Genomic DNA, 26,047 nt, shown 5'->3' with positions numbered 1-26,047 from the left:
CAAGGCGGGCAGATCACCTGAGGTCGGGAGTTTGAGACTAGCCTGACCAACATGGAAAAACTCCGTCTCTACTAAAAATACAAAATTAGCTGGGCCTGGTGTCGTGTATGCCTGTAATCCCAGCTACTTGGGAGGCTGAAGCAGGAGAATCTCTTGAACTGGGAGGTGGAGGTTTCTGTGAGCCGAGATCAAGCCATTGCACTCCAGCCTGGGCAACAAGAGTGAAACTCTGTCTCAAACACACACACACACACACACACACACACACACACACACGATATGACAAGATAATTATATGATATATAAAATTTGGTATTAAATATATCTGTCACATGAATAAAAATAAATGAGCTTAGCTTACCTAGTCAAGAAAAAAAGATTTCCATTTAGGCCCACAAAAGAAGACTCAGTAATATGCTGTACATAAAAAAATACACTTAAAACAAAGTAAGTCAGAAAGGTATGGGAAAAAAATGTGCCGGGAAAACGCAAATAGAAAGAGAAAAGAAATTATGATCCTGATATCAGACACGCAAAAGTTAACCTGAAAACCACTAAATATGACAGCAAATAGCACTTTAGTTTTCAACTCTATACTAGAGATATTAATCAAAGTGATTAAATAAATCAATTATCAGAGTAACAATGGGTAAGATATACTATCTGTTTGCATATATGATAGTATATCTGATAGTACAGATAAGCAATAATAAAATTAACTGGAACAATAAATGACTTTAGAAAAGTAATGAGTATAAAATTAATAGAAAAATCAATAACCTTCACATATAAAAACAATAAGCAGCTAGGTGACAGTATACTAGCAGAAACTTCATTTACAAATAGCAAAAGATTAAATATTAATAATAAAGTTAACATAAAATCACAATATCTATTCAAAAAATTTTAAATAAACCCTCTTGAAACTAAAAAAAAAGTAGACTTGATGAAAATATATCCTGTATTTTTGAAGAGGATGACCCAACATTAAAAAGATATCAGCTTTCACTAAATTATCAGTGATCACAAAAAATATCATCTAATATTTTATGGAGTTAAAGAATTTGATACTAAAGTACATATGGAAATTCAAGCATATTAGAATACCATAGTAAACACTGACAAATAAAAGCTATAAAAGGACAATAGCTCTATAACATATTAAAACATACCCCTGTAATTAAAGGTGTGCCACAGGGCATGAAGACACAAATAGATTATTTAAATGAAATAGAAAGTCCAAAAATAGATCTCAAAACATTAAAAAATTTAATGTGTGACAAAAGTGGTATCCCCAATCTCTGAGGTAAAGATGGATTTTTTAATAAATGATACTAGTACAACTGAATATTTGTTTTGAAAAGACAAAATTAGACTTATTTCCCCTGCCATACACAAAATAAACTGCAAGTGGATTTTTTAAAAGTGCAACCATATAAATACTGGAAGAAAACATGCATGGATTCCCCTTTAACCCTGAAGTAGGGAAAGACTTTCTAAAAATAACTGAAAATACAAAGGAAAAAGAGAAACAACATAGATGCCATACGTGAAAGACTGATACAGTTGACTACCAAAAACCAAATAGTTGTGAAATCTCCATTAAAAAAGTTGAAAAATTGGGAGACACTATTTTCAAGATATATTGCAGATACAAAGCTTTCATATATAAATACCTTTTTTAAATTAAATGACAAAAATATAAACACCCAATAGAAAAATTAGAAAAAAGACACACACAAACATGAAAACATTAAAATGCACCTCAAACATGAAAAAGTTTTCAAACCTACTTATAATTAGAGAAAAACAAATTAAAGCAATACTGTGATACCACTTTTTTTTGCCAATTACACTGGTAAAATTCCCAAAGTGGAGTAAGACCTTGTATTGGGGATGCTGTGGAGAAATAGTCCTCACACATTGCTGATGGGAATACAAACTGGTATAAATATTAGGAAACGTTAGCAGTACTTTACATAACTACATTTGTACTTACCTTTTGACCCAGCAATATTTGCTGGGTCAAATATTTGCTTTTAGGAGAAACATGCAATAATACAAAGCTATGTATGCACAGGTTTTTTATCGCCACACTATTTCAATTGAAAAATACTGCAAACAGCCTAAATGTCCATATATTTGTAAGTGGCTGATAAGTTTTGATGCATCCAAAATAGGAGTACTATACTACTGTAAAAAATGAGAAAAATATCTGTTACTGATTTGTTAGATACGCAGAATATAAGTTAAATTAGAGGTTTTTAACCTTTTTATTATTGTATCTTGAAAATCCTTTTAGATATTTTTCCTAATTGTCCGTTTATTAAATGTTATTGTCATAGATATGCTGTCTATTGTTTACATACTGTGTGTATATACAAAGAGTAAGATTTTTTAAAAGATTTTTTATCTTCCAAGAACCAATTTTTGCCCCCTTGTGGGCAATATCACTGCTGCTGGGAATGCAGGCATTAAATGAAAAAGCAAAACAAAACAAAATCAATAGTATGCTAGTATTATTATAAAAAAGAAGAGAACGTAAGAAATATACATATCCCTGCTCCCTTGTGCAACAGGAGTACAGGAAGAGTCAGCTAAAAACTGAAGAAATTAATTACTGACAAGGGTTGGATGAAGAAGGAGTAGAAAGAAGACGTCTGCTGTCACCTTGATCTTGAACTTCCCAGCCATCAGAACTGTGAGCAACAAACTTCTATTGTTTAGAAATTACCCAGTCTGCGGTATTTTTGTTATAGCACCCAAATGAACTAAGACAGAAACTGGTATTGAGAAGTGGAGTACCACTGTAACAAACACCTAAAAGTGTAGAAACACCTTTGAAATTGGGTAATGAGCAGAGGCTGAAATAGTCTGGGGGTTGTTAGAAAAAGTGTATATTACCATGAATTGACCATTAAGGGAAATTCTAGGGAGGGCTAGAAAGAGAGCTGTAGAGAAAACCTCAGCCTTCTTAGAGATTATCTACATGGTCATGAACAGAATGTTGGTTGAAATAAAGATGGTAAAGGCAATTCTGATGAGGTCAGGATAGAAATAAGGAACATGTTTTTGGAAACTGGAAGAAAACCAACCCTTGTTATAAAGTGACAAAGAACTTGGCTGAATTGTGTTTATGTCCTAGCGCTTTGCGGAAGGAGGAGTTTATGAGTGATGAAATAGGATATTTGAAGGAAAAAAAACCTAAGCAAAGTGTTGAGGATACAACATGTCCTCTTTTGACTGCTTAGAGTAAAATGTGAGAGAAACTAACTAAAGATGGAATTTATAGTTACAAGGGAAACAGAACTTAAAGCTTTGGAAAACTCTGAGCTTGTTAAAAATGAGAAAACCTGTTCGGGAGAGGACACCAAGAGTGTGGCCAAGTAAACTTTTGATAAGGAGATTAGTATGGATGAAAGGAAGCCAGGTGCCAAGTAAGCATGGAGATAACAAAAGAATGATCTGAAAACACTTCAGAGATCACCAGGGCTGCCCTGTCTATCACAGACCCAGAATGCCAGGGTTTTGGAGACCTCCAAAATACTTTGGAGAAGTATTTCAAGTCTCTGCTCCTTTCATTCCAGTGTAGCTGTTCTTGGCTGCCTCAACTGTGGCTTAAGTATTCCAAGTTCTACTCAGGTAGCCCCTCTGAAAACATCAGATGGTAAATCACAATTGAATCTGAATAGCACCATCTTTAAGTGTGCACAAGATGTGTGAACTGTGGGGGCACGGTACTTTCGTCTAGATTTCAAAGGATGCCCCGTGGAGCTTCAGAGAGTAGACAGAGAACTACTACAGGGGCAGGGTCATTGCAGAGAGCTTCTCCTAGGACAATGTCTAACAGAACCATGGAGATGGGGTCTACCCCACAACCCTAGACTGGTAGAACCACTGATGGGTAACTCAAGCCTCGGAGAGCAACAGGCATGTAACTCTAACCCTTGTTATAAAGTGACAAAGAACTTGGCTGAATTATGCTTGCGTCCTAGCGTTTTGTGGAAGGAGGAGTTTATGAGTGATGAAATAGGATATTTGAAGGAAAAATACTGTAGCTGCAGCTTGGGCCATACTCAGAAAAGTCATGGGGGCCGGGCTGCATAGATACAGGGCCCAACCCTGATCCACTTGTGTCTGAAAGATAGAACACGGGCTCAGAGGAGATGATTCTCCAGCTTTGAGATTTAGTATTGTTTGCCCTATCATGTTTTTAACTTACCTGGGACTAGTTAGCCCTTTTTTCCTTACTATTTCTCACTTTTGGAATGACCATATGTATCCTATGCCTGTTCCACCATTCATTGTATTTTGAGAGCACATATCTTATCTGATTTACAGATTTGCAGCTGGGGAACAATTTGTCTTAGGATGAATCACACCTTGAATCTCATTCTTGTCTGATTTACAAGATATTTAGATAAGATTCCGGACTTGAGCCTTCTGAGTTGATGCTGAAATGAGTCAAAAGTTTTGAGGTTAATGGGATGGAATGGATGTATTTTTCATTTGAGAAGGACATGAATGTTGGTGGGTTGGGACAGAATGCTACAGTCTGAATGTTTGTGCCCTATCCCCCGCCACCAAATTCATATGCTGAAACTTAATCCCGATTGTGATAATATTAAAAGCTGGGGTCTTTGGGATGTGATTAGGTCATGATAACTCTGCCCTCATGAATGGAATTAGATTCCTTATAAAAGAGGCCTGGGGAAGATTATTCACCCCTTCTGCCATAGGAAGATGCAGCCACAAGCCACTATCTTTGAAGAAAAGAACAAACTCTTACCAGACATTGAATCTGCTGGTGATTTAAACTTGGACTTCACAGACTCCAGGACTGTCAGAAATAAACTTCTGTTGTTTATAAATTGACTAGTCTAAGGGATTTTGTTTGAGCAGCTGGAATAGACTCAGACAAGCAGCAATTAGAACTGATTATATGAGCAAGGAAGGATATGTCTTTCGAAGTGTGCCTTTTTGTATAGTTTTGACATTTAGAACAATTGTAATGGTTCTCATACCACAATCAGTAGATAAATAAAATCCACCAGAATGCAGGGAAAACCAAAGTAGAAGATAAATGGCTACAAATAAGCTTAACTGTATTTAACTATATTACAGAGAAAACAAAACAAAAATCTATAACCACACTCAAGGGAATAGGGAATAAAAGTTACAACCTAAGCAGCTTTGGAAAACAGCATTTTGATAGGTTACCTATAGTAGCTGCTACTATCAGGCTAAAAGAGAAAAAAAAAATTGATGGATTACCTATAGTAGCAGCTACTGTAAGGCTAAAAGGCAAACACTGTCTTCTGGTTAATAAGTCTGTTTCTTATCGGGACACATATTAGCAATGTTGCACATAAATTATCTGTATACTTGGACTGAAAAAATAATTAAATATAGATAATGACAGGCTGATTTTTTCAGAGGAATTTGTTGCAAATAAGCAAAAGATGACTCCTAGAATGAACCAAATTGATTGAAATTGGATATATTGGTATTAGTTTATGGTTTTTGAAGATGATACATAGGTAGATAGATGATAGATAGATAGATAGATAGATAGATAGATAGATAGATAGATAGATAAGAAAAATAAATACACACGCATATGCCTAACTTGTTAGTATAAATACATGCATTTCCTACTCTACGGAGATGCTGGGAGGGCCTGGAGACATGATGGCCTAGCAGCAATGAGCACCTAGTGCTCAAATCTTGGTTACTAGATGTCATCCTCTAATAAAGTGAATCTTAGTTCCTTGTAAAGGAAAACGATCCCAGTTATAGGGTAGGGGAAATATAAGATGTACCTGGAACATCTTGTTGGGCAAAATATAAAGTGCTTAAGCGAAATCAAGTAAACAAGACATAAATCTCACTGAAAAACAGATAGTAATGGGCAAAGATGAGAAAACTTGAGCAACCAATTAAGTAATGATAGCATTACATAATAAGTTACAGAATAAAATAAGCATTCTTGAGTCCATACTAACACAAAAAATAGATTAATATATAATTAAGTGGGGGGGGGAGAGACAGCTTCCTCATACAGACAATTTCAATAAAGAAATGTAGAAGGAATGAGACAGCTATGAAACTACCATTACGCAAACACCGTATTATTAACTATTACAGCAAGATTCGCTGATGTATGCCATAATCAATGGTTAACAATTAAAGAAGATATTAAATATTTGCATAGCCTTAAAGGATTTCCTACAAAATATTTACCAATTACAAAGAAAAAACAGTAACTCTACAGTGCTGAAACTTATCAAACACCACCTTAAACAAGTGATTAAGGTTAAAATCACTGAAATAAAAGCACATTGACCTTACATACCCCTGAGTGAGAGTCAGTGAGGACACACATGAGTTCTGAGTTATTCTTGTTAAGAATGCATAACCACAACCTACTCGCAAGAAAACACCAGACACTCAAATTGCTAGATATTCTGACCAGTACTCTTCAAAAGTTTTGAAGTCATGGAAGACAAAGAAATACTAAGGAGTTGCCTGAGAGGATAAGTGCATGACAAATAAATGAAATGTGGGGTCCTAGGTTAGAACCTGAGAAAGAAGAAGAACATTCAGGGGAAAGCTGGTGAAATTCAAATAAGGTCTATAATTTAGTGAATAGTATTGTGACAATGTTAATTTGCATTGTGATTATGTAAATTGTTAACATTAGGAGAGCTAAATGAACAATGCATGTGAGCTCTCAGTACTGGTTTTTCAACATTTCTCAGTCTGAAATTATTTTAAAATTAAAACAAGTTAAAAAGAGTGCAAGAAAAGCATGATCCAAATATGAAGCGAATTAAATTGGCATGGTTTTGAGCAATTAGTGAAGTGTAGAGAATCCATTTGAACGTTCCCATTTGAGTAGCACAGGGATTAAGGCATTAGAAATTTAGAGAGCTTGGTATATTCATATCAAAATACTTACCCCTGCAATGAATCACAATTACATAGTTGTAATAATGTAAATTATATTGATGCATTTTTAGCATTTGGAATCAACCTATAAGACAAAGCACTGAAAGTATGATTGTCCTTATAAAAGTTAATATAAATATTCCCATTCTTGAAAATATGCAAGTAAAACTACAACTATCAGAAATTATGAGATATAAATAGGGAGGAGAAGTGAAGGGAAGTGTGAAGTACTAATAACATCATTCAAAAGTGAGAAGCTATGAAAATTTCTCTATGGTTTGTGAGCCAGTTAAAATAAGTAAAGCTTGCAATAGAATGATATTTCTATTTTGGGAATAGGGGATGTGGAGTCAGGCAAATGAATTAAGTCTTCATTTAGTATGATCGAAAGTTAAGAGAAAATATCTAATGTTTATAAATCAAAAAGCACATTTAAAGATTATAACCATCAGTCACATTATAAGTAGTGATGATTATATTAACAAGTAAATTTCTCTTGGGAACAGGACTAGAAGTGAGCAGTCATGAACTTTGTGTATTTTGTATATATGTGTTTTTTAACGTTTCAAATTATATGACATATTATACTATGTTTTAAATATTATAAAATAATACAATAATCATAACTTCTAATATAGTTAATGTTCTTCAACTGCACAATCATCCTTATTCAGTTTTGCATCACATACAATTTCGCTTATCTTTCAGGGCTATGCTCAAAGATTAGTTTTATCTATCCCAAAATTTACGGAGTGATATTCATGTGCTCATAATTATTTTTCTTCTTATTATAGATAGGTTTACTATTTTGCTCCTCTGTACTCCAATAATACTTTGTTTATAATTCCAGTAAGCAACTAATCTTACTGGAATTATAAACAATTTATCTTATAACGATATTATTTATTTATCTTATAACGATTATAAGTTATTTATCTTATAACAATTTCTCTTGTCAGAGTAAGAGTACCTCAAGAGCAGGTGTTTTGTGTCTTACCTATGTTTGTACTTCTAACACTTAGAGTGACTGAATATATTTTTCATATGTAAATATTTATAGAAACTAACAATGGCATTTATGCTTCTGAAAGCATAAAAGAGCATCCTCATCTATAACAGAAGGGAGTCAAATACTGAAAAAAAAAAAATAAGGTCTTGGTTCCATTATTTCTGTGTTTATATCCTTCCTTCATTCCTTCTTCCATGTCAGAATAGAAAATAATTTGGAACAGGCTAGCCAAGACTCAATACCTATTTTTCTTCTTAACCTGGTTATATTCCATGATGAATACTTGTTTAATGGTGGCAGAGGGGGAAAAAAAAAAACACTAGATCATCCATTATAGGTACTGTTACTAGTTAGATTATGTCCCCACAAAAGATGCTGAAGTTCTAATCCCAATACCTGTGAGTGTGACTTCCTTTGAAAATAGGGTCTTTGCAGGTGATCAAGTTAAGATAAAGCCATTAAAGTGGTCCTAATATAACATGACTAATATCTTTATATAAATAAAAATTTTGGACAGAGAGATAGACTTGCGCACGGGGAAAATGCCATGTTAAATTTAAAAATATGCTGCCACAAGCCAAGAAATTTCCAGAAGCTGGGAGAGAGATCTGGAACAGATCTTTTCCTAGCATTTCCAAAGGAAGCTTGGCCCTGCCAACACCTTCATCTCAGATTTCTAGCTTCCAGATTTGCGAGACAGTAAGTTTCTGCTGTTTAAGCTATTCAGTTTGTGGTACTTTGTTATAGCCGCCCTAGTAAAGTAAGGGAGGCATAAAATGGGCATTATTGAAAAATTTTTCAGGGAGAGGATTAGAAAGATGAGGCATATTTTCTCTCCTGTTCTCTTATCTTCCCTTGAAGAGGATGACAATGATGAGAGTACAGTTGGATGCATGGGGTTCCTCAGGAGAGAGATCCCATGCCTGCTACTCTCACTTGTTATAGGGTATGGGGAGTCTGGTAAAACAGGCTGGTGTATGTAATCTGAGCTTGAGTGCCACCTCTCTGGAGAATTTATTTGGGAAGCCCAACTTTAAGCACCCCACAATTTCTCTAATAATTTAGGGAAACATTACAATCAGGCGGAATGACCTCCTCCTAGAGGGAAAAGCACTTTTTCTTCTTGTTCATTTTCTGCAACTCATGGAAGAACGTTCCAAATCATTAGACAACAGTTCTTGGTTTGCCCTACCATTGTAATTTTTTTTTTTTTTTTTGGCAAGCTCACATTGATTGGATGTACACTATATATTAGGCATTATGACTCTTCTAAGTGTGTGTACGTGTGTGTGTGTTCTTTTTTTTTTACAATGGTTCTTATGATGGATTCATTTATCTTGAAATGACAGGCAACCACAAGTGCGTTCCTCAATCTACTATACATATCAAGCAATTCAATGTTTTCTTGTAATGTCATGCCTTTTCCCTGCTTCTTGGGAGTACTCCCAGCATCACTAGTGGCGCTTCATATGGTTCCCCTGGTGTTATTCAAAGTTTATAGTATTGCACTAAATGCAATGAAAAATATGCAAGAACTAGGCAAAACATACAAGAACCACGTGAGAGATCACTTTTTACTGTAATATACAACTTGCTGGAGAGACAAACTACTCACATGGAGGTGATTAGCAAAAGGCCCTTTCAATTAGAACCTTGCAAAACTTGATCTTACTACAATAGCAAGAGAAGGTGGCCACTACATTATTATAGTAGCACAGTAGGTGCTTTCTGTTTGCTTACATTTCTGCCCACTGTGTATGGCACCGTGTATGGTCTTTAAATGTTTATGTCCTCTAATTTTAATACATTTTAACTTCGTATAATAGATGTGTGTATATTTTACCGTAGTAAATAATAAAATACACTAGCATCTTCCTATCTTTTATGTGTTCAGGACATATCTAACTTTTTCTTAAGTATTTTGACTTTTCTAGGCTGTGATATAATAAATCATCATTGTTTAAGCCACCCCAGTTTGTAGTACTTTGTTACAGCAGCCCTAGGAAATTAATGCAAATATGCATACATGAATGAACAGTTGGCATTCAAGGAACTTACCATCTATGATGGGGAAATAGACTTATAAACAGATCTTACAGAACAGTGGAGGACAATAATGTTTCCTCAGTCAGAGATGCTTCCAGTTAAGATCTGAGAGATGAAAACTCCATCAACCTTCCCTTTTCCCATACCTCTTTCAAGATTTCATTGCACTTTTCTTTGAAATATGTTGAGCATTCAATTCAATTGCCACATTTGAGAAATATTACCTGGTAATATCTTCTCTCTCATTCTGAGTAAAATGCCTCTTTTACATATTCCTAGAGAACCACATGCTTCCTGTACAGTAACAATTATAATAATACATTTTATCTCTTCAAAATACACATACTGAAGTTGTTATCATATTAGAGAGTGACTCAATGGAAAAGAGGGCCAGTATCTTATAATAGCATCCATGTTCCAAGCTCTTAAAAGGATGGTTTAATATATTTTGGTTGAATGAATAAAAGCATGAATATCATCTAAGTATTTATAAAAATATTACCTTTATGGAGCACAAATCCTTTTGTTTTCAAGCAGCTTTATAGCTTCCAAAAATGTCTACAACTGTCATAGAAATCCAGTTTGAACTTAACAGAGAATGAGGAAATATATGAGTTAATTTTCCTGCTACCGCTCTGTGTACTTTCCTGGGTAGATAGTGTAGGATTGAGAATAGCATTCCACTTGTTTGAATGATAGATTAATTGATCGATTATTGTGACAAATGGCAAATGCTAGCTGCCAAATTATAACTTCAAACAACTTCTGTCATTCAAAATTCAATTGAAATATGTTCCTAGGACAATCTAATCCTAGGGAAATATAAGAAAAAAATTATCTAAAGTGCCACTGTGTTCTGTGCATATTTCTATTTAGGAATAATAAAAAGAAGCTTCCAGGTCTAGCAAGATCTCACAAGGAAGTTTCCATTACCACTAAGATAGCAATGGCAATGCTCTGGTCAGCGAATACACCTGTTTCCCTTGCAGAGAACAAAGGAAGAAAGGAGTGCAATGTTATTATCACTGCTCTGCATGGAGGTGGGTATCTGGAAATCAGAGTCCATACACAACTTCATTCTCAACTGCTGCTTCTGCTGTTTGAGCATAAAGAACATAGACGCTTGGCGTCTGTATAGTCATAATTTTACATTTATTCCACTTATCACCAGGGGATCTAGTCTATACTCAAATAGTAAAACATACTGTGCAGAATTGGGAAACTATGTAGAGCTTGGAAAACTATGCAGAGCTAGATATTTTTAATTTTTTGGTCTATGACAACCCAAAGTATTTTGAATGCAAAAATGGACTAGCAGGCAGACAACCTGGGTTTCTGTTCTGGCTTTGCCTCTTGGTATTTAATTGTATAGAATAAATCTATACATCATGTAACTACTATAGATATTTTAAAATTATCTTCCTAGCATTTCATTAAAATTGTCTTCCTAGCATTTTGTTCATTCCATCTAACCTCTCCATTCTTTCTCATATTAAGTGAACATAATTTCTACTTAAGCTCTTAAAAAGATCTAGGTTTCTAACTAACCTGTCTCTCTCTTCATCCATCTATCTATCTGTCTGTCTATCTATCTATCTATCTATCTATCTATCTATCTATCTATCTATCGATCTATCGATCTATCAATCAATCATATAATATACATATTTATCATAATATTACCTTTTTGGTGCCATATATGTGTGTGTGTGTATATACACACGCACGCACACACACATATATATATAGAGAGAGAGAGAGAGAGAATAGCACGTGTGTTTGTGTATATGTGTATAAATGGATATGTCTATGTATGTTTCTCTTCATAGTACTACCTTAATATCTTGTGAGAAGTAAGGGTTAAATATTTGAAGAGTAACTATGTCTTTTAAAAGTGTTCTATAATCTGTTTAAACCATATACATTTCAAAAAAAAAAGTAAATTTTATTTTTTTAAAAAAGAAACATTAAGGAAAATATTCTGTTAACATCAAACTGAAATGAGATTCTTAGAAGAATTATAAGAGACCTAATTTGAGGTTAATTAGTTCACAGAAGGTAGAGGAATTCATAGGAAATTGAATGACGAGTTTGAAGCAGCCATTTTCTTTTCCCAAAGAAAGTCTCCTCTGGCCCTACCCCCTACTCCTAGCCTTTGTGAGGTGTCCCTTAAACAGGTTTATACTTGGTAGTGGGTAATACCTGAACTTTCTTGATATGTGCTCCATAGCAACCTATAGCACTCATCAAACTGTATTCATTCAACCTTAGTATATCATTAATTCTCTGATGCGGGAAATAATATTATATTCACCATGTGGCCCTGGGCTCTGGTACATGCTTATCACTTGATAGGTGTTGAACAAATCAATAATGAAAGAGTGAAATATAAGACCGACTTGAGTGTCTAGTACTGATATCCATGTTTTTCATATGAGAAGAAAAAACCCCAAATGCTTTTCTTCTCTTGTTCCAAGATTTGCATCTACAAATTTTAATAGTCAGCATTATCTGGGTGAGATGTTTGTTGGTTGTGAGCCATTTTACATATTTTAAGATATTCTCATTAGCACATGCTTAAAAAAGGGCAATGTGCAAGAAATTTTATAGTTGGATAAATGCCCCTGAAAATCTAGGTATAGTCTGTATTCAAGAAAGATGATATGCTATTTGAATAAATCTCTCTTCAGAATTTTCTGTAAGTTACCTGGCAGTAATTAGTTTACCAGATATATGCTATTTAGAGTGTTTATGTGACATGACCTCCTACAATTGAAAAAGCCACCCTACCGAGACACTTATCATCACAACAGTCATGTTTTCCTTCTTGCCTAGGTTTTTAAATCTCATCACAAAGACACCACCCTAGGAATCCCACCATAGCTCATGTCTTGTGTTCTGTGCATTGCTCCTCTGACATTCTGAGAAAGATCAATCGATCAATTTTTTCCACCAGGAACTGAGTGGCATGACATCACCATGAAACTTAGCCTTGTTCTAGAAAACCAATTGAGCTTGACCAAAATGAACAGCAATTTATTTTCAACCAGGGAGGCTTAGTCTCTAAAGAGTTTTAAATATTAGATACTACTGCTGATGTTGGGTCCAGGAGTACCTATACAAAACCAAGAAGAGAAGGGTAAAAGAAGATCAATGTGCTCATGTTCAATAAATCACTAGATTAATCTAAGTGGGATTTTGCAGCTGTGAGTGAAAAATAAAAGGAGATCATTACTTGTATTTAAAAGTGCAAAAGCGAAATCAATATTTAAAATCAAGGTTCAGGAGAACTCACTGATGAAAGGGTAGATATATAGAGAATTGAATAAATTTTAGAATTAGAGAAGCTTTTGCCATGTCCTGCCACTTATTATGCCAGTGAACTCCACATTTGTGAACTCAGTCAGAGTGCAGTGTGCAATGCATTTCATTTCATTAGTAATTCATGTAAAAGTAGCTTGCATTGCAGACTGTTTATGAAGAGATCAGTCTCACCAAGACTTTTTTGAGCACTCTTTTTTAACCTATAATATCAATACGATACTAATGAAACCTTCTGTTGCTATGGTTTTTGGTTATATATGTGCAGTTGAAACCACTTTCAGCACATGCAGTTATGTTACTTGGGCTTAATAGCTTCCTCAGTCCAAATGATATTATGTATGAATATTAAATTTTCCAAGAAAATTTTTGAAACAGGCACAATATAATTATATTATAGTGCTTTACAATTTGTATATTTTTGTTAAAAATTTCTGTAAACCAGTATCTCTGAGTAGATGCAAAAGAATATATTCCTAGATAATTATAATACATTAGCTTGCTAAACTTACTTATGTCCCTCTCATATTAAATACACATTTATTTAAAATACGGTATTTCATGTCAACCATGTATATCACAGGTACTTGATAATTTGAATACAGGCAAAAATAGTTAAATAGAATAAGGTAGCAATTGCATCATCAATGCTATGCAGTGATAGAAATAATTAGTGTGATTTTAAATGGTTAAGAAAGTTTGTGAGAATAAAACATGGATTTGAAAAACTTTTTTCAGCATTGGTAGAGGAAAAATTGGTAACACATTTCACAGTGTGGTCATGGTATGAACAAAGATATGTAAGTTGGAACAAACAACATATGTTTCTCTATGAGTGTTTTATAGAATTCCAGAAGCAGCATTTCTCAAAGGCATAGGTGAAATTAAAATCACCAGGGAAGGCTGTTAAAAGATACATCTTTTAATTTCAATTCAGACCTTTCTGGGATACAGTTAAAGAATCACTAGTGATTATCATGCTTGCCATAATTTGAGGGCCACCATATGTGGGCAATCTTTAGTAGACTTGAAATTTGTAAAAACCACTATTAGAACACACCAGTCAATACTGGCACTCCCTTTCCAAACACAAATAAAAATTACATAGAAAAAATCACCCTCTTTCTCTTGGGGAAAGACATTATATCCAAGTGGTTGAAGGCAAAAGTTTTGGAATTCATCTGACCTAATCCGAATTCTAAGGGATGTTTTTTCTTTTTTTTTTTAAAATTCATCCTACTGGATTGCATATTTTGAAGGCGGGGATCATGTCTGTTTCGATTATAGTATTCTCAGCACCTAGCTCAGTAAATTACTGTGGGTATAAACAGAAGATTATGATATTTATTATTAATTAAATCAGATAATGCAAATCTCAGTGAATATATGTAGAAGGCACTCAAAATAATGGTAAATGATTCAATTATAATAAAAAGTCATTCATTCATTCTGTAAGTACATTTACTTCTTTGGACTTTCTGTCTCCAATCTAATTTCTGAGGATAGAAGGATAAATAAGACAAGATCCTTGTTCTCAAATATCTTACTCTTTTATAGAAAGAAAGGCAAATAAATTGAGAATTGAATTAAAATGTAATAGAGAAAAGAACATGAGATAACATGGAAGAAACTTCTCAGCCAGATGGAGTACTGAGATGAAGTGCAGAGCATGGTGAGAGAAGACTTTTCTGAAAACAGGACATGATATCCACATTTGTTTCCTAAGACCGCTGCAGCACCTTGCCATAAACTAGGTGACTTAAAAAAATAGAAATTAATGATCTCAGCTCAGAAAGCCAGAAGTCCATAATCAAGGTGTAGACAGAGCTAGGCTATTCTGAACAATCTAGGGATTGCCTCTTCTGAGGTTTGATTGCCTCCCAGCAATTCTTGGCATTTCTTGGCTTGCAGCTGCATCACTCCAATATCTGCCTCTATCTCCATTGGGACTTCTTCCTTACATGTATCTCTGCATGTCTTTTCCTCTTTCTGTAATGACATCAATCATTGGATTTAGCTCACATCCCTAATCCAGTATGACCTCTTCTTTACTAATTCCAAATATGGTTACATTCTGAGGTTCCCAATGGAGATATATTTTTAGCAGGCTCTATTACTACTATCTATACAGAAATTCTAGACTCAGAACCACTTTTCCATCTTGGGTTCACTATCTATCTTTTGCAGCTCCTGGATGCTATAGTCATGCCAATCAACATTGTCATTCAGATGTCAGTTCTAATGTGAATATTGATAAGCCCTCAACCTTCATGCATCACTGAATTGGGAGAATCACTTTGCCTTCTAGACTCATGGATTCTTCTTTATAGAAGCCAAGATTCTGGTTGTAATTTCTTTCCAGGATAGAAGTCGCCTTGGTTTGGCTTAACAGACAGAGGCCTTGCATAACATCATCTATTCTGCTGGTGTCTCTGCCTCCCCAAAACCAGAAGTAACAAGATTAATGTCAGCCTGCTTTTTTCACTTCTTTCAGTAGCATTTATCATAAAGGGAGCAGGAGGAGGACTTGTTGAAGGTGAATAAAGAAGTATGGTGCCTATTTAAAAATGAGAGAAGGAGGCTGGTGTGCTTCAGTTGCATCTCCTGCTGTCATTCACATTGAGTCCTTGGAATAGAAACAGCTAATATATTTTCTCTTCTATTTCTAGAAAATGATCCAGAAAACATATTCATTTATTTTCCAGGTTCCACAGTAAGTTTTGCGTATACAGATTGTAGGGTCTAGTGAAAGAAATCCCTATGACAAGGATTTCCTCCAAAGTTTTTCCTGGGATTACTGAGTTATTCTGCCACTTTAACCTAAATCATTGAGTGTGCCCTGCTACCCCCTGTATCTTTCTGTAAAAAAACACTGCCTTCCTCGTTGCCTTTATTCTGCAGTTGATGGCATCCTTGTGAGTAAAACAGCCACCTGTTCTGCTGGAGGAAGGTGGCATGAGCAGAGTCAGACTTCATGTACAGGGTATAGCACCTGTGAGCAGAGAACAAACACCTTTGCAGGAGACTTTTTTTCCATCACTTTATCAAATTATTTACAAATTTAATCCAATCCATATTATCTTTAGATGTGCCTTTTTTCCCCCCATTTTTCAGTAACCATGGGCTAAGCAAGCAAAGTAAAAAAAAGAAAAAAAAAGTGAATTGTATTTACTTGTGGAAGAGCTAGTACACAGGCAGTAAATAACTGCTAGTTTATCTGAATATAAAGCAAGATTAAATCAACCAATTTGGTAAAACTGAATTTTAAGTGGAATATTCTTCAAGTGATATACTAAAATTGCTTCTAAGGAGAGCAGCTATGTTTATTTATTTTAAAATGAATATCATCATATTATCATATTTGAATGCATTTTGGATCAGGCACTTGTTGAATATTTAAAGAAACCACTTTAATATAACAGTGCTGAAATTTGATAAGAATATCATTTTTGTTAAATATTATTTACACTTTCTGAAAAATAATTAAATATCAAATGCAGCTATGTAAGCATAGAGCCACTGTTGCCGAACCAGTAACTAGAAGCAAGAGGAATGGCATGGTTTTCTCGCAAAAGAAATGTAGGTGTAAAAAAATCGTTGTCAAGAGGCATAAACTAAACATAAAATACTACTTTTTTGGAAAATCAAGAGTTTTAGATATCTTGCAATATTTCTTAATACTGCATTCAGAAAACATACTCTCTATTACAAGATTTGAGAAAGTCAGAACGTTTGCTTTCTGCAAAGGTGAATACTATATTTCATTTTCATTATGATCATATCTGTGTAGCCATGATCTATGTAGCCATTTCACCTCTTCATTAATTCTCTTTTTAATAACATTACATACACACACACACAGTTTTCAGGAAAAGCAAAATGGTTGAAAGTAAAGATGACAAACTTTCATAACTGACAAGCTAAAGAGCCTATGTGAGATACTACAGCTGCAGTCTTAGCTTCATCTTTGGAAAGGCCTTATAGTGCTTAAGACCAGGTGACCTGGCAGTGAGAGAATAACAAATTAATACATTATAATTGCTAATACATTAATTAATAAATCTAATATTTATTAAATTGGTGACTTCAGTCAGGTTAGTTAGTCTTTCTTTACTTTAGGTTCCTCATCTGCAAATAGGGATTCTAGTGTGTATCTCACAGGGTTGTTGTGGTAATGAAAGAGTAAATATCTATATATCTCCAGCGCTTAGAAGGATGCATGATCATACATACTGAGGGCATGCGAGTTATTATTATTACCTACACATGGAGATATTAAAGTCTCTCAGAATTCTTGAGTTAATTCAATGAGATAATATGCATATAAAACCCGTTATATTTACTGGTACAAATTTCAATTTGTCATTAATTGACTGGACAAACAAGTACACTCTATCTCTTCTGCTCTTTGACCATAAAATGAACAAGTATTTTAACCTCTCAGAGCCTTGCCTTTAAAGTTCCTGTAGTTGCTTTGAGGGTGCACGTGAAATCAATTTAGAGAAACTAAATTTTTATAAATATAATTTTTTCTCATTGTCTACACCAGCAGTTTGTATAGTTACAATTTTTTTTTTGTATTGACACTATAATATTGTGGTATGGATAGAACAGATATTGTCACCATTTTTATGAGAGTAAACCAAAGCATTGAAACCATCAGAAAGTTTTTCAATGTTATTCAAGCGCTTTGTAGCATAGCTGGAAGTTAATGCAAGTTCTCCAAATTGAAGTTCAAGAAATTACACTTTCAGAAAGAAAAGCTCTGTCACTACATTATATTTAAAGCAACACAGCCAAATGAAATTTCTTTCCAGCAGCACACTTTCAGTTATAGAGCCAAAGAATAAGTACTAACAGGACCTATTTTCACCAAACCTGATGGAAAAATGATTTCCAGGATTGCCAAAGTGTTGCTGAAAGCTTTCACTGCCACCTGATTGGCCTAATGGATCCCTGATGATTATAGTCATGCTTTGCTTAATGACTGGGATATGTTCTGAGAAATGTATCTTAGGTGATGTTGTTGTTGTGTGAACATCACAGAGTGTACTTAAACAAACCTAGATCCTATAGCCTACCAAATACCTAGGCTAGATGTTATAGCTTATTGCTCCTTAACTACAAATCTACACAGCATGTTACTGTACTGAGTATTGTAGGTGGTTGTAACACAATAGTAAGTATTTGTGTATCTAAACATATCTAAACATTAAAATGGTACAGTAAAAATAAAGTATAAAAGATAAAAATATGTAGGGTACTTACCATGAATGGAGACGGCAGGAGTGAGAGTTGTCCTGGGTGAGTCAGTGAGTGAGTGAGTGGTGAATGAATACGAAAGCATAGGACATTACTGTATACTGTTAAAGATTTTATCAACACTGGATATTCAGGCTGCACTAAATTCATTTAAATATTTTTCTTCCCTTATAAATTAACCTTAGCTTACTGTAACTTTTACTTTGTAAAATTTTAAATTATTTTAGTTTCTCTACTATTTTTATAACAACTTATAGTTATATAAAAACATCTATCTACTTTTTAAACTTTTATGTTGAAAACTGAAACAAAAATACATATATTAACCTAGCACTACACAGGGTTAGGATCATCAATTTAATTGCCTTCCACTTCCATAGCTTGTCCCACTGAAAGATCTTCAGGGGGAATAACATGTATGGAGCTGTCATCTCCTTTGATAACAACGCCTTCTCGAATACTCGTAAAGGATCTGCCTGAGGCTTTTCTTGAGGAGGTGTTTTTTCAGAAGGGTGGCCAGCTTGCCTTAGTTTTCCTTTTTTAAATCATAGATTTGCATGAATAATGCTTTGCTTTATGACATTACAACAGCTAGGGCATCTGTAGGCCATAAACATTTTTTTAGTTCTACCATCATTGTACAGGACCACCATGGTATATGCAGTCCTTCACTGACCAAAACGTTGTTATGCAGCTCATGACTGTATTTAACTCCTGGTGTAGATAATATTTGCATAAGATTTTAGTGAAATCTTGGTTCAACAGCCATGTTCCCTAATCATTATACCTTTATCTTTGTTTTCTTTCCAGATGTAAAGTGTTCACACTTCCTCACCACCCTTGGCTGTCCACACATGCTGTTTATAGGTAAGCACAGTTGCTTTTAGGGAAAGAGGCAGGTATAAATAAATACATACGTGAATAAGCCTGTTCACTATGTAGTTGCTTCTGTTTTATCCTATTGTATTGGTTAAGAAGTATTGCTTTATATATGCCGTCAGAAGATACTATTAGAGCATAATCCAGACATTTTCAATGTCAGAATCAACTATTCTTGTAACCATAGTTATTTTTTAGTGAACTGAAGCAAAGTGACTACTTGAGGAAGCCGGCTATGTTAATCATTACAGAGAACCAATTGAATTTCACTCTGTAACTAAAAATAATTTTAAAAATCAGTTCTTGCATGTTTATCTTTTTAATTTTAATGTAAGTTCCTAATTAAATTATGTAAGTAAATTTGATAACTGTTAGTAAAATAGCAAAAAAAATTTTAAAAAGCAAAAATGAGTTTTTTATTTTGGTAGAAGCTACTAGCTCTTTGAAAGTTTAAGTTCTAAAGGGGAAACTCCAGGCTTGCATATAATGTTTATTCATCAACTCATTTATACTATTGTTAGGTAATATTCTGAGGGTCCTTACAAAAAGTGGAGAGAAAAATTTTCTAGGGAAGTTACACTTCTGTTTTTCCTTCAGTTGTCCACGATGTATTTCTTAGGCACTTGACTTCAGATTTTAGATGTATTAGGAAGCCTCAGGTTTTAGCTAGTATCCATTTCTTTATGTCCCAAAGCCTTAACTGTCATATTTAAGCCCAGGTTTTGAGGGAGACCAAATTAGTGATCTTTGCCTGAAGTAGCATGGTTTTAAGACAATGATAGAATGTTAGATTTTCCAGAGTTTTATATTTAATTTCATATGATGTATTATAGACATGCTTACAATCTTCAGTGAAGAAGTACAGCTCTATACTGTAGTAATCCCTAAATATTAATTTGGCTATTTTCTCAAGTCTCTAACATATGAATCTTCTGGATAAAGACACTCTGGGTGTGCATCATCAAATCAATAAAGAAAGCAGCTTTTGATGTCCCCCATTGTTCTGTATATTGAGGGCAGATTGTGATAATATGTGACAGTACCTTGGTACACCAGTCATTTCCATAGGTCCATTATAAAATCATAGAAGACCTGGCATTTCATTCTCCTTGATGGTTGTGTTAGTCCATTCTCACACTGCTAATAAAGATATTCCCAAGATGGAGTAATTTATAAGGGAAAGAGGTTTAATGGACTCACAGTTCCACATGGTTGGGAGACCTCAACATCCAAGTGGAAGGTAAAGGAGAAGCAAAAGCACATCTTACATGGCGGCAGAAAAGAGGAACTTCCATTTATAAAATGATCATATCTTGTGAGATTTATACACTACACAAGAACAGTATGGGAGAAACTGCCCCCATGATTCACTTATCTCTAACTGGCCGCTCCCTTGACACATGAGGATTATTACAATTCAAGGTGAGATTTGGGTGAGGACACACCCAAACCATATCGGTTCTCTGTATTGTGCTGCAATTTTTACTACTACAAATCTATAGGATAGTTTACTAACTAAAAGATACAGTTCCAAATGGTGCATCTCTTAAGTGAAATTGTTTGAGTATTTAGAAAACTACTTGTAATTTATTGTTTAAACTTTAGTTCTATGCATGGGGGAACTACCCTTTATCTACTCATCAGTTGATAAACATTTTAGTTGTTTCCTCCTTTTGGTTACTGGGGATAATGCTTCTGTGAACATTCATAAACAAGTTTTTGTGTGCATAGATGTTTTCATTGCTCTTAGGTATGTATATCCACATAAATATTTTATGCTAAACATTTTGAGAAACTGCCTATTTTAGAAACCTTCTGCACTATTTTTCATTATCCCCAGCAATGTATGAGGGTGCTGATTTTTCTCCTTCCTTGCCAAGGCATGCTGCTGTCTGTCTAGTGAGTGTGAATTGGTATCTCATTGTGGTTTCACTTTGTGTTTCCCTAATGATTAATGATGTTGAGAATCTTTTCATGTATTATTGGCCATTTGTATACCTTCTTTGGAAAAATATCTGTTCAAATATTTTTTCCATTTTTTTAATTTGGTGTTTGCCTTTATATTTTTGGGTTGTAAGGGTTCTTTGTACATTCTGGATAAAAGTCCCTTATTAAATAATATGATTCGCAAACATTTTCTTTCATGAAGAGGATTGTCTTTCCCTTTCTTGAAGATATCATTTACAAAATAAAGTTTTCAATTTGATAGAAATTTTTTTCTTTCTTTTGTTGAAATTTTTTTTCTTTTATAGTTTGCACTTTTGGTGTTATGTCTAAGAAATTATCACCTACTTCAAATTTATAAAGATTTACTCCTATGTTTTAGAGTTTTTGCTCTTATATTTGGATCTTGATTAATTTTAAGATAATTTTCATGTATGGTATGAAGAAATGGCCAAGTATCTCGCTCTCTCTTGTTTTCTTTTTTCTTTTGGATATCCAGTTGTCCCAGCATCGTTTGTTGAAAATTATTATGCCCCATTTTATTTTCTTGGTACCATTGTTCAAAATCAATTGACTATAAATGTAAAGGTTTATTTCCTGACTTTAACATTCTACTCCATTGTTAGCTGTCTATACTTGTACCAGCACCCCAGTATTACAGTGTATTGGTTACTGTAGATTTTTCTAATGTTTTGAAATTGAGAAGTGAGAATTCTCTGACTTTGTTCTGTTTCAAGACTGTTTGGCTCTTCTGTGTCCGTTGAATTCTCATACAAATGTTTGGAACAGCTTGGCAATTCCTGAAAAACAAAAAGCCTACTGAGATGTTGATAGGGATTTACTTGAATTTATACATCAACTTGGATAATATTTTATTTAAACAATATTAAGTCTTAATTTATGATGATGGGATGCCTCTCCATTTATTTATATCGTCTTTAATTTTTATTATTTTTTTTATTTCCATAGGTTTTTGGGGAACAGGTGGCTTTGATTACACAAGTAAGTTCTTTAGTGGTGATTTGTATACACTGTAACCAATTTGTAGCCTTTTAGCCTTCATCCCCTTCTTGCCTTTTTCCCCTGTGTCCCCAAAGCCCATTGTGTCATTCTTATGTCTTTAAGGACTCACATAACTTAAGGTAGACGGGTGAAAAAGTCATTCTATGCAAATGGACACCAAAAGCAAGAAGGAGCAGTTGTTCTTACATCAGACAAAACAAACTTTAAAGCAACAGCAGTTAGAAAAGACAAAGAGAGACATTATATAATGATAAAAGGCCTTGTCCAACAGGAAAATATCACAATCCTAAATATATATGCACCTAACACTGGAGCTCCCAAATTTATAAAACAATTACTACCAGACCTAATAAATGGCATAGATAGCAACACAGTAATAGTGGGGAACTCCAATACTCCACTGACAGCACTAGACAGGTCATCAAGAGAAAAAGTTAACAAAGAAACAATGAATTTAAACTACACGCTGGAAGAAACAGACTTAACAGATATTTACAGAACATTCTACCCAACAAGCATAGAAAATACATCTATTCATCAGAGCATGGAACTTTCTCCAAGATATACCATATGATAGGCCACACAACAAGTCTCAATGAATTTAAGAAAATTGAAATTATAGCAAGTACTCTCTCAGACCACAATGAAATAAAACTGGAAGTCAACACCAAAAGGAACCTTCAAAACTATGCAAATACATAGAAATTAAATAACCTGCTCCTGAATGATCATTGGTTCAACAATGGCATCAATATGGAAATTAAAAAATTCTTTGACCTGAATGACAATATTGACACAACCTTTCAAAGCCTCTGGGATACAGTAAAGGAGATGCTAAGAGGAAAGTTCATAGCATTAAATGCCTACATCAAAAGTCTGAAAGAGCACAAATAGACAATCTAAGGTCACACTTCAAGGAACTAGAGAAACAAGAACAAACCAAACCCAAACTCAACAGAAGAAAATAAATACGCAAGATCAGAGCAGAAGGAAATGAAATAGAAATAAAAAAATTACAAAAGATAAATGAAACAAAAAGCTGGTCCTTTGAAAAGATAAATAAAATTGATAGACCATTAGCAACATTAACCAAGAACAGAGAAAATCTTCTTTAATTTTTTAAATGAATGTTTTATTGTTTTCTAGCATTTTACTTGTTTTGCTAAGTTTATTCCTAAATATTTTATTCTTTTATATGATTGTAAATACAATTTTTTTAATATTACTTTCAGATTGTTACTTGTTAATGTATAGAAATTCAATCAATATTTGTATCTACAATTCTGCCAAATTTTATCATTTCTAATGGTTTTCTAGTGGATTATTTATATATGAGATCATATCATTTGCAAATAAAGTTTTACTTATTTATTTCAAATATGGATGCCTTTTCTTTCTTTCTTTTTTTTTTTTGACTATTAGTTCTGATTAGAATCTCCAATAAAGTGTTGAAAAGAAGAGGCAGAAGTAAACATACTTGCCTTGTTGCTGATCTTAGAGGGAAAGTAAGCAACTGAAGGAAACAAAAATATTTCACCCCAAATTACAATTTCATGACATAATTCAAGATGGCTGTTTAGAAGGACTGAAAATACAAGAATAGCTAAAATGTGTCTTTTGTGGGAGGATTTTTAACTGTAGAGAATATCTGTCATTGAAGAAGCTAGACTTTTTTCTAAGAGCTGATTTAGGAAAAATTAACTCACAAGCTGACACCTTTGAAGGTCTGAAAGAAATATTCACCATTTATTCTCACTGTTGGCTGCTACTGTGAGGTTTTATCGCATAACAAGACCACCTTCGCTAGCAAAAGCCTTCTCTTCTCCCTCTACAATAACCTGTTTTGTCATGATCCAAGCACTCATTATTTCTGTAACCTCAAAATGGTATAAAGCTTAGTACTCCATTGTTGAGGTAATCATTCTCTGGTACTTCCACATGCATGTTAATAAATTTGTATGCCGTTTCTCTACTAATCTGCCTTTTGTCAGCTGATTTTTAAAATTGAAAATCGGAAGGTGAAGGGGAAATTTTAACATGATCCATATACAATTTTTCATCTTTAACATGATGTTAGTTGTGATTTTTTAATAGATGCAGTTTTTCAGGTTGAGACAGTTCCCTTGTATTTTTGTTTGTTTAATGTTTTCGTCATGATGGCTTACTCAATTTTGTGAAATTATTATTTTTTCACCCATTGGCAATTGAGATAATTGTGTGATATTTGTTCTTTATTCTATTAATATGGTATATTATATTGATAGATTTTCAGTGTTAAAACAACCTGGATTGCCCTGTGAGAATTTCACATGGTCATAAAGTACAATCCTTTCTCAAATTTCTAGATTCAGCTTGCTAGTTTTATTTCATTTTAGGATTTTTGTGTCAATATTCATAAGAAATATTGCTCTGTAATTTTCTTTCCTTGTTATGTCTTTCTTTGGTTTTGATGTCATGGTAATACTGGCCTCATAGAATTACTTATATTCTCTCCTCTTTTATTTTTTGAAAATTTTGTGAAAAACTGGAATTAATTCATATTTAAAAGGTTAGTAGAATTCAATGGTGAAGGCATCTAGGTCTAGGCTTTACTTTGTGAGTTTCATGGAATATTTCTTAGACGTTCCTACAATAACCTTGACAGTTTTGAGGAATTCTTGTAAGACATTTTGTATAATGCCTCTCAATTTGGGATTTTTCTGATCTTTCTCTCATGCTGAAACTGGGATTAGGCATGTTTTGATGGGAAAGTTTAAGTACCATTTAACCACATTATTTAACCACATTGTTTCAAGGGCGTATACAATCAACATGACATCACTATTGATATTAACCTTGATTAACAGGTTGAAGTAATGTTTGTCAGGTTTCTCTACTGTAAGATAACTCTTTTATTTCTACAGTCCGTACTCTACTCTTTGGGAAAAAAAGGCTCTATGGGTAAACCACATTTAACTCCACCACCTTGATAACATAGTATGTATACAAATTATTTGGAATTCTTCAGTATGAGACATTTATCTTTTTCTCTGTTTATTCAATTGTTTCTTTATTTCAAGGTAGACTTATAGATATTTATTTAATACTTGGTTTATAATCCAATACGGATTTATTTATTTTCTTGCTCAAATTGTTCTAGCTTTGGCCACTCTTTCATTTCATTCTTTGGAAGCTCTTTCATTTCACACTTGTGTTTTGACATACTGTCAACATTGTGGGTTTTATTAATATTATTATCATTGTTATTAAGTATTATTGTAATTAACATTTTAACACTTTCTTACATTCTGGTATTATGAGATGCTCCAGACTTATTTTAAATATTTTCTGTCCCAGTCTTAGAATTAGCCATTTCTACAATAAACCCTGGTTTCTCTTATTGGAGAATAATATTAGAAACCAAAATTGGGACCCTAGATGTGTTTATTGTTTCCAACACGTCATTGATTCTAAGCCTTCTTAACCAATGGAGCAAGGAAATAAGTGAGTGCATACCAATCCATGTATATACATGTATCTATAAATATTTCTATGTGTATTCATCTGTATCTATGTTAAACTAAACATGAGTTTATACGTATGTCTCTGACTCTAATACCACCTTCTTGCCCT

The sequence above is a fragment of the Rhinopithecus roxellana genome, chromosome 12 (assembly GCF_007565055.1).
Source record: "Rhinopithecus roxellana isolate Shanxi Qingling chromosome 12, ASM756505v1, whole genome shotgun sequence".
Lineage (NCBI taxonomy): Eukaryota > Metazoa > Chordata > Mammalia > Primates > Cercopithecidae > Rhinopithecus > Rhinopithecus roxellana.
Note: the sequence above shows the minus strand (reverse complement) of the source record.